General features: G+C 41.7%; 1 non-coding gene across 1 annotated transcript; it reads right to left on the bottom strand.

Annotated features, from left to right (window-relative positions):
• Positions 1 to 12,998: 12,998 nt before the first annotated feature.
• trnai-aau (transfer RNA isoleucine (anticodon AAU)) lies at positions 12,999 to 13,072 on the bottom strand. Its single transcript has one exon. It is a non-coding gene; the product is annotated as a tRNA-Ile (tRNA).
• Between the last annotated feature and the right edge of the window lie 6,263 nt (positions 13,073 to 19,335).

Below are 19,335 nucleotides of genomic sequence, written 5' to 3'. Positions count from 1 at the left end.
TTCAGCTTCTGGTCTAATTAACCCTTGACATCACTTGCTTTCTCACTGCTGAAGCCATCATCAGCACAACTGTGGCAATACAAAGGGACATATCTTACAATGTCCTTGATGCCCCTTATAATTCTGGCACAGTAAGTAGTTTCAGCTACCCCAGTCCAACGCCGGCAACTGCACATCTTGGCTACCTTATAATTCTGGCTAGAGGCACTCCTTATCACATTCCAATGGAGCCAACTAGTCTTGGTTCCCATGGGAACAAAGCTACCCCTACTTACTATTCTGTTCTTTTAATTTTGTTTTTCTTTTGATTTAATTCAATTAGCCATATAACCCATTACCTCTCTTTTAATTGTTCCACTTATCCTTCTACTTCCTTCCCAAACGCATTCCGCAGCTGCAAGGTGTAACAGTCTCTTAGGTTAATAAGGTAAAACAAAATGTACAGATATCCATACATATTCCTAGGGTAATATAGCAGCAGTATTCAAACACACACATTTTCCAATTAAGCACTTATCCTAATAAGAAACTAGTGAATGTACTGGAGGAACTCTAGACACTCTAATACCTGGCCTCACAACACCCTTTGACATGGCTGACTTCACCAGGGTTAGGAAGAAGCTCTGACAAAGGGTCTACCGGCTTGAAACATTGGCTCTATTCTCTCTCCACAGGTGCTGTCAGATCTGCTGAGATTTTCCAGCAATTTCTATTTTTGTTAGGAAGGAGCTTTGCCCCTTACAAAATCAAAGTGGAAATTTCCAACTTGGGTTGAAATGAGGTCTGCCAGTACTGGTCATTTTCCAATCCTTTCCACTGGACTGGAGTTGCGGTGGGGGTCAATGGGCTCAGCTAATTTTGCTCATGATCATTTTTAAATTAAAATGTTGCACATTTGGAAATAGTGTAATCATGTTAACACTTGTCAACCTCATATAAAATTTCTAGTCATTTCTAAGGATAGATTGCTGTCACCAAGTTGCAGGAATAGTTTTTATCCTTGAATTAAAATTTTCTCTCTATTAATAGCAGAAGTGGTCTATGTTGCAAAACTTGCTATTTACCATGTTCTAACCATTGTGAAATGGCAGCTCACAAAGTGCAAGGATGCCTGACTAAATTGATATTAATGGGAGACAGGAAAGTTGAAATCAACTGAAAAACCAGCAAGGCAAGAGATCTCAGCACCAGAGCCTTATTATCATATTGTAAAACTGCCTTCGGTATGGCAACCAATGTTTCAAGCCGGTAGACAATCTGGCCAAACTGTCGAAGGGAATACAGGTGGTAGCACTAGCCAGTGAATGGGAAGTCTTGGGGAGATAGGATAAAGATTAAGACAGAGAGAAATCATAGACTTTGTTGTGGGGTGAATTGAGATGCCCGGTACTGTCTTTAATTACGGACAATACAAAACACATGAGGCAGATATCTCTGTATAAAGACATAACATTTATTTAAAACAAAAACACAACAAGCAGCTGCCCCAAAAGGGTTAAGTAGCTCTGGAATAGAGCGACAGAACCTCTCCGATGAATCTAATGTATACAATTAAAAACAAAGCAATTATAGATTTTCTAATCGATCATTCCTGCCTCATATTGGTTTAAAATCAATTACATTTAGTAAACATACATCAATAATAATTCCTGACAGACATCTCAGCCAATTGCATTTTACCATCTGGCATAATGATATCTCATCGTCAATTTAATCCAGACACTAACTCCCATCTTGGCTGAACTAATTGTAACTATAGACGCTCATGATAGAAGTCAAAGTGAACATTCCCACCAGCTCATTGTCAAACTGGATAGACTCGTGATCCTGCATCCAGGAACATATCTACTCTATCCCTATTCATAAAGTTGCCAAATGTGTTCCCTCACCAGAAACTCTGAGATGAATTCTGCTAATTACCGGGGTTCCCAGGCCTTTTGCTCTGAACTCTTCATCTTTACCGTCATACTTTGCAGTAACTTGCCTTTGGCTGAAATGGACAATGATTCATTCAGTACTTAAATACATTTAAAATATCAGCATATGTGTTTTAAAATCATAATTACTTATTTAATTCTCTTATTGCATCCACATGTGTAAACTATTTGTTTCATTAGCTTATTATTTTGTTTCAAGAATCATTTAACTCTTTGCTGGTAATGCTGTCAGTGCCTTATGTATTCTGTCTAAAACCTTATTAGCTGGTTAATAATTTCTCTCTTCAGACTTCCTTGAGGGCCAGAGACAGAACTTCTATTGACCCACAAGGAATGCTAAAATAACTGCTTACAATGGGAATCCAGCAGCTCTTGCCTCGGATGAGCTGCCAGAACCATTGCCTCAAGCCTCTCCCTCACTTAGCATTAAGTGTGAGTTGCAGAATTGATGATGCCTTCAAGAAAAGGGTTAACATTAGGAGCACGTGATATTGATGTAACTAATAGTGTAATGTGATAAAATGTCACATATCGAAGAGACTGCTATTTGGTGGTACTGAGATGTGTATAGATCTGTAAATAAACAAGTTTTCTTTTACAAATAATAGTCTTAGGTAGCATACTTAGGCGACCTCCTTCCATCAGAAAAAAGATACAAAAGTCTGTGGTCATGTACCAACTGACTCAAAAGCAGCTTCTTCCCTGCTGCCATCAGACTTTTGAATGGATCTACCTCGCATTAAGTTAATCTTTCTGTACACCCTAGCTATGACTGTAACACTACATTCTGCACCCTCTCCTTTCCTTCTCTATGAACGCTATGCTTTGTCTGTATAGCGTGCAAGAAACAATACTTTTCACTGTATACTAATACATGTGACAATAATAAATCAAAACAAATTACAGGCAAACCCTAGAGAAATCCTGTCAAGGCACAAAACCCAATATGAAACACGTGGCAGCTGTTGGTTTCTGTCAAGCCTCTTGTGCACCCTCTGAAACATAGTGGCAACAGTCAGAGCATAAAGACCCAGAAAAACATCTAAAGAAAACTACAGATCTGCGAGACCACCATCTCCTTGGAAAAGGATAGGGAAAAAAAGATGGAAGACTCACCTGAGAATGAAGCTTTGAGGGTGAAACAGAAGCAAAGTCCTGACAGCAGTGATCCAGATCACAGTCAAACAGCCAAACTTCTGAAGTAGTAGCAGATCCAAAGCTTAGGGCAAGCATGGTGTAGACATTACCACTCACAGAATCCGTCTGAAAGCACTGAAGCCTTGCAAAAGGTCAACACTGGGACAATTGGAAGAAACGATTTTCCAAATATAGAAGACCTTCAGGATTGCATAAGAAGAAACAGAACAATCAGGCCAATACTTTACTCTGCACAGTAGGAGCCATAGTAGACAATGTCTGTTGGGTGTCAATGAGGCTTCAAACTCATATGACAAGGTCTTCCAAGCTTTCAATTCGTATTTCCGTTTTCTGAATTTTTTTAAAAAATTCATTCGTAAGACATGGGCATCACTGGCTGGCCAGCATTTATTGCCCATTCTTAGTTGCCCAAGGGCAGTTGAGAGCAACCACATTGCTGTGGCTCTGGAGTCACCTGTAGGCCAGACCAGGTATTAAAGGATATTAGTGAACCAGATGGGTTTTTCCGTCAATCGACAATAGTTTTATGGTCATCAGTAGATTCTTATTACCAGATATTTTTTATTGCATTCAAATTCCACCATCTGCCGTGGCAGGATCCAAACCCAAGTGCCCAGAAAATTAGCTGAGTACCTGGATTAATAATCTGGTGATAATACCACTCGGTTCTCGCCTCCCCTGTGATTATTGAACAAGCAAAATTGGGTGAATCCATAGACATGTTTATAAATAACCTGTACAGACTCATGGAGAATTATGACTTTGGCATCATAGAATCATAAAATCCCTACAGTGCAGAAGGAGGCCATTCAGCTCATCAAGTCTGCACCAATTCTCGGACAGAGTATCTTTCCCAGGCCCACACCCACCATATCCCTGTAACTCCATGTATTTATCCTACTAATCCCCCTAATCTACAGATCTTGGGACACTAAGGGGCAATTTAGCATGGCCAATTCACCTAACCTGAACATCTTTGGATCTCCAGAGATGAATTAATATGTGATCCTATAATAGTTGGGATTTGAGATGTCAGATCTTTTGCAAATGAGGAAAAGTTTAATTCTTACAAAGGAAGTACAAATATTGTGACGGAAGAAGCTGAGGAAGCTAAACAGAACAGTTGTTTGTGGAGAAAGTGATGTCCCTTGGAGAAAAACAAGTGAAACCATTTAATATGTTGGACAAAAAAGACGAAGTGCAGTGAAGCAAAAACCCACAAAATTGGGAAAAAGCACTGACCACCATCTTGAGATATTTTCAGTATGGCAGGAAAAAAATACACAAAGAATACTTAGAATGGGGAGCAGGGTGCCACAACTATGGGAAATTCAGATATTTTAAAATAGCTTGCAGATCCATAGTCCCGAAAGCTTATAGGAAGAAAGAGAAAATACCAACGTAACCAAGGAAAATCTAAGACCAGGAAGACGCACAGAAGGAAAAAATAACTTTCTAAGGAGAAGTTAATGAAATAGAAAATAATTATTGGTACATTAATTAGAGGTCGATGGTCACCCCACATAATTCAGGCCAGATACTGAAGCAGGTGTTTCAACATTATTGGATGAAGTAAAATGGCTTATAAATATCACATTACAGTCATCCTCCATCCAGTTGCAAGGTCCAGGAGGGACTGTACTAAAAGTAATGAGCCAAAACTTGGCAAGATTAAGATTCAAGGATAATGAACTTGTGGAAATTGTATATGTAATAAAGAGCCAGGCGTCATCATTATTGAGCAGATAAGCATTTGTGCAGCTGAGGCTCATTTACAAGTTAATGAAATTGCTGACTAACAGGCCAGTGAGGTATTCAGGAATGAATTTCCATCATCATTTTCAGGCTTAGGAAAGCTGAAAGCACAATTGTCCTAAGGCCAGATGCAAAGCCTATACATCTTCGCAGCAGGGAAGGTCCCTCACCCACTCTTAGATAAAGTCAAGAGCGAGATTGAGCACATGTTTCAACAAGGATTCATCTCTCCAGACCAACAAAATGGTGTTCTGGAATGGTTACAGTACTAAAGTCTAATGGTTCAATTAGAATCTGTGTGGACTTGATTCAATTAAACAAGTCAGGAGAGCATGAGATCTATTCAATGGCATCAATGGATAAGAGTCTTGCCAAATTAACAAAAAACATTCTCTTCACAAAATTGAATGCTTACAACAGCTTTTGGCAAATACCTCTATACAAAGAATCTAGATTGTTAACTACTTTATCATTCCATTTGGTCATTATTGTTTTAACAGGTTACCATTTGGAATTGCTTCTGCACGTGAGATATTCCAAAGAATAATGTTTCAGACCCCAGAAGGCATGGAAGATGGAAGATGCCATATGGATGACATTCTCATACATGGGTCATCAAAGGAAGAACATGACCATCATGTAAGAACAGTCCATAAAGTTCTACAAGAAGAAAATTTGACATTGAATGACAAATGTGAATTTACAAAACCTATGTTAAAATTCTTTGGCCACATCGGGCAACCTTCAGGAATTATAGCTGACCTGCAGAAATCCAAGGTCATTAGAGAGTTCCCACAACCGAAAAACATCACAGAATTACAAAGATTCCTTAGAATGGTCAATAAAATGGGCAATTTCCAACCAAAAGTAGTGGAAATCAATGAGCCATTATGACAGCTGTTGAGACAAGATCAACAGCACTGCTAGAGTGTGGACCAATAAACTGCCTTACACAAGGTCCTTGCATAGCATCAGAAATTCTAGTAGATTATGGCACGGTGACACAGTGGTTAACACTGCTGCCTCACAGCGCCAGGGAGCTGTGTTCAATTCCGGCCTCGGGCGACTATCCATGTGGAGTTTGCGCATTCTCTCCATGTCTGTGTGGGTTTCCTCTGGACACTCTGGTTTCCTCTCACACTCCTAGGATGTGTAGGTTAGGTTGATTGGCCATGCTAAATTGCCCCTTAGTATCAGGGGGATTAGCAGGGTAAATACATGAGGTTCTCGGCTGGGGCATGGGTGGGATTGTTGTCGGTACAGGCTCAATGGGCCGAATGGCCTCCTTCTGTACTTTAGGGATTCTGTTACGATCTAATGTCGTTAATAATTATTGCAGTGGGTGTAGCATCTAAAGGATTGGACACAGTGACGTTTCAGGTTAAAAGAAAATAGACAAAGAAGACCAGCTTATTGTGCCCGAAGATCTCCCATGGACACAGAGAAAAATAATACAATGATTTAGAAAGAAGCATTAGCAGCCACATGGACCTGTGAGAAGTTCTCTGATTATGTCATGGGATTAAGGTTTAAAATTGAAACCAACCACAAACCTTGGTTATTTTTCTTAACTTGATGGAGATTTCAAAAATGCCCTCTGGAATTCAAGATCTCAAACTGAGACTCATGATATATAATTCGGTTACTGAGTTTGTTCAAGGGAAGTACCAGATAGCAGCAGATGCTTATCAAGAATACAACTGGAAGGAGTGAGGTTGAAAGATTTAAAGTTTATTGAGGAAGTGGAAGCATATACTTGCCTTATTACTAAATACTTAGCAACCACGGCAAATGGATTATAAGAGATTAAGCAAGCACAACAGTGGGATGACGAATGCTTCAAAATGAAAGAGCGTTGCCAGAATGGATGGCTGTAGTATGTTTCCAACAACCCAGTACTTCATCCGATATTCAATTGGAGAAATCATCTCGCAATCATTGATGATTTCTTAGCTTTTAACAACAGGCTGCTTGTCCCTAATTCACTTTGACTTTATATTCTCCAACCAATCATAGAAATCATAGAAACCCTACAGTACAGAAAGAGGCCATTCGGCCCATCGAGTCTGCACTGACCACAATCCCACCCAGGCCCTATCCCCATATCCCTACATATTTCCCACTAATTCCTCTAACCTACACATCTCAGGACACTAAGGGCAATTTTTAGCATAGCCAATCAACCTAACCCGCACATCTTTGGACTGTGGGAGGAAACCGGAGCACCGGAGAAAACCCACGCAGACACGAGGAGAATGTGCAAACTCCACACAGACAGTGACCCAAGCCGGGAATCGAACCCAGGTCCCTGGAGCTGTGAAGCAGCAGTGCTAACCACTGTGCTACCATGCCGCCCTATCAATCTATCAAGGTCACTTGGGAATAGTAAAACGCTGAGCAATAGTCCAGCAGTCAGTCTGATGGACAGGCATTGGTCACTCCATTGAACAGTTAATTACAAACTGCCTTAATGTGCAGTGAAATGCCAAAAGCAGAGCTGAACCACTAAATACCCTTCACTTTTCCTTTGCGGAATGGCAGTGGTGGGAAATGGAGTAATTTGAGTTTAAAGGCAAAGTTTTCATCATCATCAGTGATTACTACTGCAGATGGTTTGAAGTGAGAGATGGCATAGCACCACGGCAGAGGCAGTCATTACATCACATAGAAGAATCTTTATACCACATGGCATCCCGGACACTGTATTGTCACACAACAGACCTCAGCTTGCTAACGAGCTGTTCCATAACTTTGTGCAGGAATATAGTTTCATGCATGTGACTAGTTTGCCTAGCTATCCTTAGTCAATCAGAGAAGCAGAAAGAGGAGATTGAATAATCAAGGCATTGGTAAAAAAGAATGAAGACATTAACTTAGCCTTTCTTAACTACAGAAGCTACAAAACAGTTTCTCATCGTTGGAACTATTGATGAGAAGACAGTGGCGATAAAACATTACCTCAGATGATGGTGAGAACATTAGGAAGCATGAAGAGCAACAAAGAGACAGTCAAGTTCATAATTTCAACTTCAGGCATGGAGCACAAGATTTAAAAATGCTAGAACTTGAGCAGAGAGTGTGGATATGAGATCAACAGAAAGAAGGCATTATAATCGAAAGAGCTCCAGAACCAAGAATTGAGACGGAAATAGCAGAAGGAACCAAAGTGCCTTGATATAATTGGGAAGGAAACCAATGAAACCTTGGACATTATTTAGATCTGGATTTAGACAAGGAACCAGAAACAAGTCGGAACTCAACAAACATTCAGGTGGAAGACACTCCTTTCAAATAATGAGAGAATGCAGTTCATCCTCAATCTTGGAATTAAATCAGGACGAGGTCATGAAGATTGGTAAAAGCTCTACAGAGATGAACCCTTGTGAAGTCTGAGATCTTGGCAAGAGATGTAGGAGTGTGTAGATAGGATAAAAACATGGGGGTGGGGGAGGGGTGGAGAACAGAGTGAAAGGTTAACATCAGGTTAACCTGATGTTAACATCAGGGGTTAACATCAACACCTGATAGTCATGTGACAGTGCAGCATTGTTACATTAATAAGAGACTGCGATCTGGTGGGAAGTAGAAGTACAACCTTGTATAGATTAAAAGATGTTCATAGATCTGTAAATAAACAAGTATTGTGTTATGGACAGGAAGGGTTATAATTTAAAATGCTCTGCTTTCTCTTCTCGCAATCCATCCATAAACAGAAAGATGTTTTTCATTTTTGATTTCCCTGCTTTTATAAGTGGTGGCATGTTTTTCCCAACCCTTACATTTCGATTGCTCCACTCCTCTATGAATAACTTGCATAGCAATCTCGAGATAAGCTAAAATAAAGGGGTTGGTTTGTTTTACCATGCAGATGCAGGAGAGGGGTTTCACAACATTAGCCCCTTTTTACTCACATGCAATATAAAGGGGATAAGTGAAAGGAGGTGGTTCAGAGCCCAACCACAATAATACACAAGTTGGGGTTTCATGTGTATCCAGAGTCCAGAAACAAAAATCTAATGGAATGTTTCTTCAGTTAACTGTTGCAAGGTGATCGACCTTCCCAGAAACAAGGCTTCCACTGGGGAGAAGGCATGTAGAGTTAAGTTAGTCTTGAAGGCACAAGTTCCAATATTCCATTGGTTCCCAGTTTTGATGAGGGCCAACATTCCTTCTGCTGCTACTTGCATAATAGTTTTATAAATAATCACAGTTTTATAAATAATAATAGTTTTATGAATAATAATACCTTTATGAAATAGTCTACCTGATGGGGATGTACATATATATATATATTTCCTTTCCTGTCCTGACCAGGGCAATGGTCTTTTTCAAATCAAGATCTATTTTACCATTTTAGAGTAACACACAAACCCTAATGAAACGCCATCAAGACCCTGACTCCAAGATGAAACAGTGTCCTCATGTCACAACTCTGGCATGATTATTAGGATGTGGAGATGCCGGCGTTGGACTGGGGTGAACACAGTAAGAGTTTTAACAACACCAGGTTAAAGTCCAACAGGTTTATTTGGTAGCAAATACCATTAGCTTTCGGAGCACTGCTCCTTCGTCAGATGGAGTGGAAATGTGCTCTCAAACAGGGCACAGAGACACAAAATCAAGTTACAGAATACGGATTAGAATGCGAATCCCTACAGCCAACCAGATCTTAAAGATACAGACAATGTGGATGGAGGGAGCATTAAGCACAGGTTAAAGAGATGTGTATTGTCTCCAGACAGGACAGCCTGCAAGTCCGGGAGGCAAGCTGTGGGGGTTACTTATAATGTGACATAATCAGGAGACTCAGAAGACAAACATGGGACACGGTGGACAGAGTACCCTTCGTCGTCCAGTACTTCCCCGGAGCGGAGAAGCTACGGCATCTCCTCCGGAGCCTTCAACGTGTCATTGATGAAGATGAACAGCTCGCCAAGGCCATCCCCACACCCACACTTCTTGCCTTCAAACAACCGTGCAACCTCAAACAGACCATTGTCCGCAGCAAACTACCCAGCCTTCAGGAGAACAGTGACCACGACACCACACAGCCCTGCCACAGCAACCTCTGCAAGACGTGCCGGATCATCAACACGGATGCCATCATCTCACGTGAGAACACCATCTACCAGGTACACGGTACCTACTCTTGCAACTCGACCAACGTTGTCTACCTGATAAGCTGCAGGAAAGGATGTCCCGAGGCATGGTACATTGGGGAAACCATGCAGACGCTACGACAACGGATGAATGAACACCGCTCGACAATCACCAGGCAAGACTTTTCTCTTCCTGTGGGGGAGCACTTCAGCAGTCACGGGCATTCGGCCTCTGATCTTCAGGTAAGCGTTCTCCAAGGCAGCCTTCACGACACACGACAGCGCAGAGTCGCTGAGCAGAAACTGGCCAAGTTCCGCACACATGAGGACGGCCTAAACCGGGATGTTGGATTTATGTCACATTATCAGTAACCCCCACAGCTTGCCTCCTGGACTTGCAGGCTGTCCTGTCTGGAGACAATACACATCTCTTTAACCTGTGCTTAATGCTCCCTCCACCCACATTGTCTGTATCTTTAAGATCTAGTTGGCTGTAGGGATTCGCATTCTAATCCGTATTCTGTAACTTGATTTTGTGTCTCTGTGCCCTGTTTGAGAGCACATTTCCACTCCATCTGACGAAGGAGCAGTGCTCCGAAAGCTAATGGTATTTGCTACCAAATAAACCTGTTGGACTTTAACCTGGTGTTGTTAAAACTCTTACTATGATTATTAGGCCCTGATTAACTTTAGTGAGAACATTATCCATTGCTTGATTCCTGCATTTTAAAACTAAAATGGTGGGATGGAGTCAGATTAAGGTCAGGATGTCCAATACTCCTCTGCCTCCTCTTCAAAACCCTTTTTTCACTCTTGTCCAGCAGAGTTGCTACATAAGGTTTTGATATATACCTGGAGATTTGATCATGTGACGTTTTATCACATAGCATTCCATCATCTGACAATGATGCAAACTGTTGCAAAATGTTATTGCATTTACCTTAGTTGAGTGTCTCAATATCACAAAACTCTGAAAAAAACTCTGTAGTTTTATTAGGAGATAAATAAAATAATATTGTGATGATCCCCAAGGATTCATGGGGAATCACTGATTAATCTCTCTGTGGGGCTCTTTGAGTATGAGTTCCCCAGAACAGGCAAAGGCCTACCTAGCTGGAACTAGCTGGAATTGTAGCCTGCTGAGACTAGTGTGTGCACACACGAGTGGTTTTACTCTGCGTTCTGTAATAAACTATGTTCCTTTCCAAGGTTTATTCCAGGCTTCCTGAGTCATTATAAATATATAAACCAAAGGAAGATCACAAAGCACATCCAGGTAAATAACAAGCATGTGCATGGTCCAGCACTTCAGCAGAGTCCCAATGTGCAACAGCAACAAACATCTCAGCATTCTGAGCTAATACATTTTAAGATGAAAAAGTGGTAATAAGTACATCACTCTCAGCAGGTCAGATATTATTTATGAAGAAAGAAACAGAGTCAATGTTTCAGATCATGACCTTTCCTCAGACTGGGCAAAGTTAGAAATGCAATAGTTTTTAAGTAGGTCACATGAGAGAAGGTGAAAAAATAACAAAAGGAAAACCTGTGATTGGATGGAAGATAGGAGATGTTAAATGACAAAAAGAGTCCAAACGCAGGACTGCTCTGGTCAGTCTATCATTTCAGCCTGTCCCTGTCCCACTGAACTGATTTTGTCCTACTTTGACTTTATTACTCTCCCCATGTCCAGTCTCTCCCCAATTACATCCCTGACTCTTTCGATGCCCTTCGTCACTTTAACAGGTTCAGATTTCCATATCCTAACAGTCTCTGTTTCACTAGAGACATCTTGCTACAACTTCATCTCCACCAGAACAGCTCTGGGGCTGTTTGCTTTTTCATTTAACAGAGGTCCGAAGAGTTTCTATCCACGATCTCCCTCCTCTTACTTGATTGAACTTGTTCTCCTCAATGAACACTTTTTTTAAAACTCATCTCACTTTATTCAAATAAAAGGTGTTGCTATGGGTACCCACATGGATACTAGCTATGTCTGTCTTTTTGTGTGGTAAGTGAAACATTTCTTGTTCCAATCCTGCTCCGACCATTCCCTTTTTCCAGTCCATGGATGACTGTATTGGTGTTGTTTCTTGCTTTTGTCCTGAATTGGAAAACCTTGCTTCAGTTTGCACCAATCCCTCACTTTTCCATGATCCATCTCCAACATTTCCTTTCCCTTTCTTGGCTCTATGTCTCCATTTCTTCATTATAAGCTCACTGACTCCCTTAACTACTAGTCTGTACTTCTTCATGCCCTGCTTCCTGGAGGATTGTATTCCATTTTCTCTCTCTGTCATATAGAGTCTTGGAGTCATAGAGCTTTACAGCATGGAAACAGGCCATCTGGCCCAACTTATCCGTGCTGCCCTTTTATTTTTAAACCCCTAAGCTAGTCCCAATTGCCCACATTTGGCCCATATCCCGCTATACCTATCTTATCCATTTAACTGTCTCAATGCTTTTTAAAAGACAAAATTGTACCCGCCTCTACTATTACCTCTGGCAGTTGGTTGCAGATACTCACCACCCTCTGTGTGAAAAAATTGCCACTCTGAACACTTTTGTATCTCTCCCCTCTCACCTTTAACCTATGCCCTCTAGATTTAGATTCCCCTACCTTTGGGAAAAGATATTGACTATCTAGTTGATCTATGCCCCTCATTATTTTATAGACTCTATATGATCATCCTTCTACGCTCCAGAGAAAAAAGTCCCAGTCTATCCAGCCTCTCAAAAGACAATAGAATCCTACAGTGCAGAAGGAGGCCATTCGGCCCATCGAGTCTGCACTGACCACAATCCCACCCAGGCCCCATCCCCATACATTTACCCTAACTAGTCCCCCTCACGCGAAGGGGCAATTTAACATGGCCAATCCATCTAACCGGCACATCTTTTGCACTGTGTGAGGAAACCGGAAAGCCACGCAGACACGGGGATAATGTGCAGACTCCACACAGACAGTGACCCAAGCCGGGAATCGAACCCAGATCCCCTGATGCTGTGAGGCAGCAGTGCTAACCACTGTGCCACCCCTAAAAGTGAATGGCTCATATGGGGATCGAACCCACAACCTTGGCGTTATTAGCACCATGCTCTAACCAACTGAGCTAATCGGCCAGTCTCCTTATAACTCAAACCATCAAGTCCCGGTAGCATCCTAGTAAATCTTTTCTGCACTCTTTCTAGTTTAATAATATCCTTTCTATAATAGGGTGACCAGAACTGTACACAGTATTCCAAGTGTGGCCTTACCAATGTCATGTACAACTTCAACAAGACAGTCACCACTTCCGTATTCAATGTTCTGACCAATATCTATTCCAATGATGCAAGCTTTCATGTCCATTTCCTCAGCTAAGGATTTCCCTCACCATGGTTGACAGGGCCTTTGACCCCTTTGTCTCTACTCCACCGACCCGAACCATGATAGAGTCCCCCTTGACCTTACCTTCCAATTCACCAGCCTACAATGGATCAATTTCAGCCACTTCCAACATGATGATACCACTAATTTTTCCCTCCCCTCTCCTTTCTGTATTCTGAAAGGACTGGTCACTTTGAGACACCCTGATCCACTCCTCAGTCACCCCAACACCCTATGTCCTTCTCATGGCACCTTTCCATGCAAGCACAGGAGATGTAAAATCTGCCCTTCTTTCTCCTCTTTCTTCATTGTCCAAGGTGCCAAACACTCTTTCAAGTTGAAGCAACAATTTATGTGCACTTCTTTCAGTTCAGTATACTGTATTCACCAGTCACAAAGCAGTCTCTCTACATTGAGGAGATTGGGCATTTGCTTTGCTGAACACCTCTGTTCAGTATGCAAGCTTGACCCCGAGCCTCCGAGAGCCTGCCATTTATTCCTCCAACTTGTTCTCACGCTGATATCCCTGTCCTATCCTTATTCTACTCTAGTGTTTCAATGAAGCTCAACACAGGCTAAGGAAACAGCACCTTATCTTTCAGTTAGGAATCTTACAGCATTCTGGACCCAACATTACAGTCAACAATGTCAGACCATAATCTCTGCTCCTTCCGCATTTTGTTTCCTTTTCTCTGCCGTAATCTCATTTTTGGATGGCAGCTGATATTTTTATTGTACCACTCACAAATCATCTGGGCACATATGTTTATTTACTTGTCCCATTACTACTCCATTTTGCTGTGCCCTACCAACTCTTGTCATTTAATGTCACCTATCTTCCGTCCAATCACAGTCCATCCCTTTTGTTCTTGCCCCACCTCCCCTCCCATTTCACCTCATTAAAAGCTATCATACTTCTAATTTTTTCCAGTTATGTTGAAAGATCATGACCTGGAATATTGGCTGGAATTCTCCAGCCGTTCACGCTGGCGGGGTTCTCCTGTCCCACTGGCAGCGAACCCCCGCTCATAGGTTTCCCACCGGCATGTGATGACATCAATGGGAATTCCCATTGACAGGAGTGGGACCAGAGAATCCCGCCGCTGGCGAACAATGCGCCACCTTCCACTGGCAAGACACACACGGCTAGGAGGCCGGAGAATTTCACCCATTAACTTTGTTTGTACCTCCACAGATGATGCCAGACCTGCTCGGTATTTCCAGCTTTTTCCGTTTCTAATTCAAATTTCCAGCATGTGTGGTATTTTATTTTTGAATAAGATTATGCACTAAATGGGAGGACACTGAAGTAGGTGGATGATTTGAGAGATCCAAGGGTTCAAATGTGTAATTCTCTGATTGTACAAGAGCAAGTAGATAAAACCACAAAAAAAGACCCAGCAGTTTTGTGGATTTTATTCATTACAAGATTAAAGGTGGCATGAAACATTCTCACAAAGCATGGGCTTTGGCCATAGTTGAAGTACTGTACAAAGTTTTCGGACATTATCAAAATAGAGAAGAGGGTGAATTAATCAGGACAATGCCATGCATGGAAACTATGAGGAGAGACTCCAGATATTGGAGTTTTTCACAGGGGCAGAGAAAACTAGGAGAAGATTTCATCAGGGATTTTCACGTTATGAAGAGTTTTTAGAGGTTGAAAGAGAATGATTATTTTCCCTGGCTGAAGGATCATCAATTCAAGTTTTTTACTAAAGGAGCAAGGAAGAAAGTTAGATTTTTATTTTCCTCATAGAGATTTCTTGAAGCATTGCCACAGGAAGTGGTTAAGGCAGAGATCATGGCATCTGTTCCTATCCTGTGGAATAGTTCAAAGAAACCAAAACCACTGCTGAAGTTTAGATAGAAATGTTGGAAAGTTATTTACATATTTGTTATGGAAATGAATTCCTTGCTGAAAGGAAGCACGTACTGGCTTGATACTCAAGGCCAATAGATTCATTACTTTGTGCTGAATACCCTGAAGCAGCTACAATGAAATGCACTCTCCTTTGATTGAAAAATCAATTTCATAGCTCAACAATTGTAATATTTCCTTTAAAATATAAAAGATTCGCCTGATGTTTTACAAGGGGAAAAGTAGAAGGATTGGTTGCCAGGTAATGGTATGAAAGATAGTAAAAAATAATCCAATTCTTAGTCCAAAGGGTAGGTTTAAATGAGGCTCTAAAATGTGGAGTGAAAGGAAGAACAATGGAATGCTTAATGGAAAAACTTGTAGAAAATGGTCACAACCCACAATCTTCACTTAGTAGAATCAGTCATAAATTGGATTTTCATCAAGGAATCAAGAATTGTGAGTGAGGAATTTTCCCATTGTCCACCTAACTCACTCTCACCATCACTCCCACCACTCCCCCCCCCCCCCGCCCCCAAAACACCCTCCATCCCACTCACTTAGTATCCATTGTAATCATAATGCAGTGGTCCTCTTTGTAAAGCTTATTAATATGTCAAAATAAACAATAAATTTGTTGAAAGCCATTATAAAATGATAATCCCATTCAGAAGTTCGTAATCTGTTGAAATCAACAGGCTCATTAGTAGTTTGGAAAACAGCCAACCATTCAAGCTCCCATTATCATGAACAACTGTCTTCACAAACCCTGTTGAGCATAATCCATTTGCAGTTTGGAAGAGAGCCAAGCATTCAACCTCCTATAGCTCTGAACAACTGTGTAAACTAACCCTGCTGAGCAGAATCTATTAAAGCCTTTCAAGAAGCCAAAAACTAAGACATCTAAAAATGCTTTGAAACAACTAAACAAATGGCTGAACTTGCTTTTAAGGAAATGCAAAAAATGTTCGAAATATTCAACAGGTCGGGCAGCATACGTGGCTAGAAACAGAGTTAATTGTTCAGGTTGAGATGACCTTTCATCAAAATTCGCTGCCTCTTCTCTTCGAGGAATGCTCCCTCAAAGAAATTCTGCGCTTCTCTCTGATGGGATTACTGTCTGTTGTTTCTACTACCTTGTTCACTTTCTTTGATTTCTATTTCCCTTTTCATGTTTGACCAGAAATCCACTGGCTTAAAAACTCCAACATTATTATCTTTCTTCAGTTCTGATAAAAGGTAACCTCAACCCTGAAATGTGAACCCTGTTTCTCTCCATAGATTCTGCCTGATCTATTTTCAGTATTTCCAGCATTCTTGTTTTGTAGAATTGCAGTATTTTGCTTTTCTATTACTGTTCTTTAAAGATTTACTGGAAATTCAGGCATCGGCAGGGCTTTGAAATAGTGAAACAGATGGCTGATCTTAACTGAGGGGGAAAAAAATTGAAATTCATGGAGATATTTCACACAATCAGCTTTAGATTTCAAACAGGACTAGCCTTTCAATGATGTATAATGTAAAATAGCATGTAATCAATTGGATAGTCTACTATGATGCATCTTGAGAATGTTCCATTTTCACAATACCATTCTTTCCCCTATCAAATTGCCAACTGTCCGAAGTAACAACCTGGCAATCTCATCATTTGATGGTCATTAACCATTTCAAATCACAGCACTGTGCTCACTCAATTTAGTAGAAACAAATACAACTTAAGTGACAGCATTTCATAGTGACATGTAAATTTGGCAATGCCTTTTGTATTGAGCTTTCATATGGTTCCCACCTCTAAACCATGGTTCACTCATTGTTCATGACATCACCTACCAAAACATGAATTCCTCCATAAGAATTGTGGAACTTCCAAAATGCCCATTTCCATAATGATGCTGACACAGTCGAGACAGCAGAGTGTGGGCTTCCACTCCAAATCCCTTCTCCCTTTCCCACACTAATAAAAATTGCCAGCACTGGAAATGGGGGCAGGGCTCATGGATCCAGGCCTCAGTTACCATTTTAAAAACCTGTCCGACACAGTTAGGCCCCATGTTGGAGTGAGAAAATCCAGCTCCTAAGAAAATAAATTGATTAGTGACTAGTAACTAACATAGAATCATAGAATAGTACAGTATGGACAGAGGACTTTGGCCCAGTAAGTCTGTACTGGCTCTTTCAAAGAACAATCCAGTTGGTATGTTCTGCTTCCCTGCTCTTCTCCTAAATGGCTGCAATACTTTTCTCCTTCAACTATTTATCCAATTTCCTTTTGAAGGCTGCTATTGAATTCATACAGTAAGGAGTCTAACAACACCAGGTTAAAGTCCAACAGGTGTATTTGGTAGCAAACGCCACTAGCTTTCGGAGCGCTGCTCCTTCGTCAGGTGAGTGGGAGATCTGCTCATAAACAGCAAACAGGGCATATAAAGACACAAACTCAATTTACAGAATAATGAAAAATGATTGGAATGCGAGTCTTTACAGCGAATCAAGTCTTAAAGGTACAGACAATGTGAGTGGAGAGAGCATTAGCACAGGTTAAAGAGATGTGTATTGTCTCCAGACAGGACCGCCAGTGAGACTTTGCAAGTCCAGGCAAGTTGTGGGGGTTACCAATAGTGTGACATGAACCCAAGATCCCGGTTGAGGCCGTCCTCATGTGTGCAGAACCTGGCTATCAGTCTCTGCTCAGCGACTCTGCGCTGTCGTGTGTCGTGGAGGCTGCCTTGGAGAACGCTTACCCGAATATCAGAGGCCGAATGCCCGTGACCGCTGAAGTGCTCCCCAACAGGAAGAGAACAGTCTTGCCTGGTGATTGCCGAGCGGTGTTCATTCATCCGTTGTCGTAGCGTCTGCATAATTTCCGCAATGTACCATGCCTCGGGACATCCTTTCCTGCAGCCGGATCATTGACACGGATGCCATCATCTCACGTGAGAACACCATCCACCAGGTACACGGTACATACTCTTGCAACTCGGCCAACATTGTCTACCTGATACGCTGCAGGAAAGGATGTCCCGAGGCATGGTACATTGGGGAAACCATGCAGACACTGCGACAATGGATGAATGAACACTGCTCGACAATCACCAGGCAAGACTGTTCTCTTCCTGTTGGGGAGCACTTCAGCGGTCACGGACATTCGGCCTCTGATATTCGGGTAAGCGTTCTCCAAGGCGGCCTTCACGACACACGACAGCACAGAGTCGCTGAGCAGAGACTGATAGCCAAGTTCTGCACGCATGAGGACGGCCTCAACCGGGATCTTGGGTTCATGTCACATTATCTGTAACCCCCACAACTTGCCTGGACTTGCAAAGTCTCACTGGCGGTCCTGTCTGGAGACAATACACATCTCTTTAACCTGTGCTAATGCTCTCTCTACTCACATTGTCTGTACCTTTAAGACTTGATTAGCTGTAAAGACTCGCATTCCAATCATTATTCATTATTCTGTAAATTGAGTTTGTGTCTTTATATGCCCTGTTTGCTGTTCATGAGCAGATCTCTCACTCACCTGACGAAGGAGCAGCGCTCCGAAAGCTAGTGGCGTTTGCTACCAAATAAACCTGTTGGACTTTAACCTGGTGTTGTTAGACTCCTTACTGTATTTACCCCAGTCCAACGCCGGCATCTCCACATCATTGAATTCATAACCATTGCTCTATCAGGCCATTCATTTAACATCCTGACCACCAGCTGTTTAAAAGTTTTTCCTCATGCCACTTCAGGTGTTTTTGCCAATTCTGTGTCTGTCATTATGATGCTTTCAACCATTGGCCTGAACTTTCTGGCCATTCAGGCTGGCAGGATCATCCAGTCCTGCTGACAGCATACCCCTCCCATGCGTTTCATGGCAGTGAGGGATGCATTTAACGGCAAACCCTGTTGACAGCGGCAGGACTAGAAGATCCCACTGCTAGTCAATGGCGGATCACCTGCAGCATGTTTTGCAGTAAATCTCATCCATTGGAAATATTTTCTCTTTATTTACTCTATCTAAACCCGTTCCGATTTTAAACACCTTCATCTAATCTCCACTTGGCCTTCTCTGCTCTGAGGAGTACAACCCCAATCGATCAAGATAATTATAATCCCTCATCTCTGAAGCCAGTCTCATTAACCTCTTCCACACCTTCTCCTTAGCTTTCA

Source organism: Mustelus asterias, chromosome 1, assembly GCF_964213995.1.
Source record: "Mustelus asterias chromosome 1, sMusAst1.hap1.1, whole genome shotgun sequence".
NCBI lineage: Eukaryota > Metazoa > Chordata > Chondrichthyes > Carcharhiniformes > Triakidae > Mustelus > Mustelus asterias.
The sequence above is the reverse complement of the archived record's forward strand: the minus strand, read 5'-3'. Positions and strand labels throughout refer to the sequence as shown.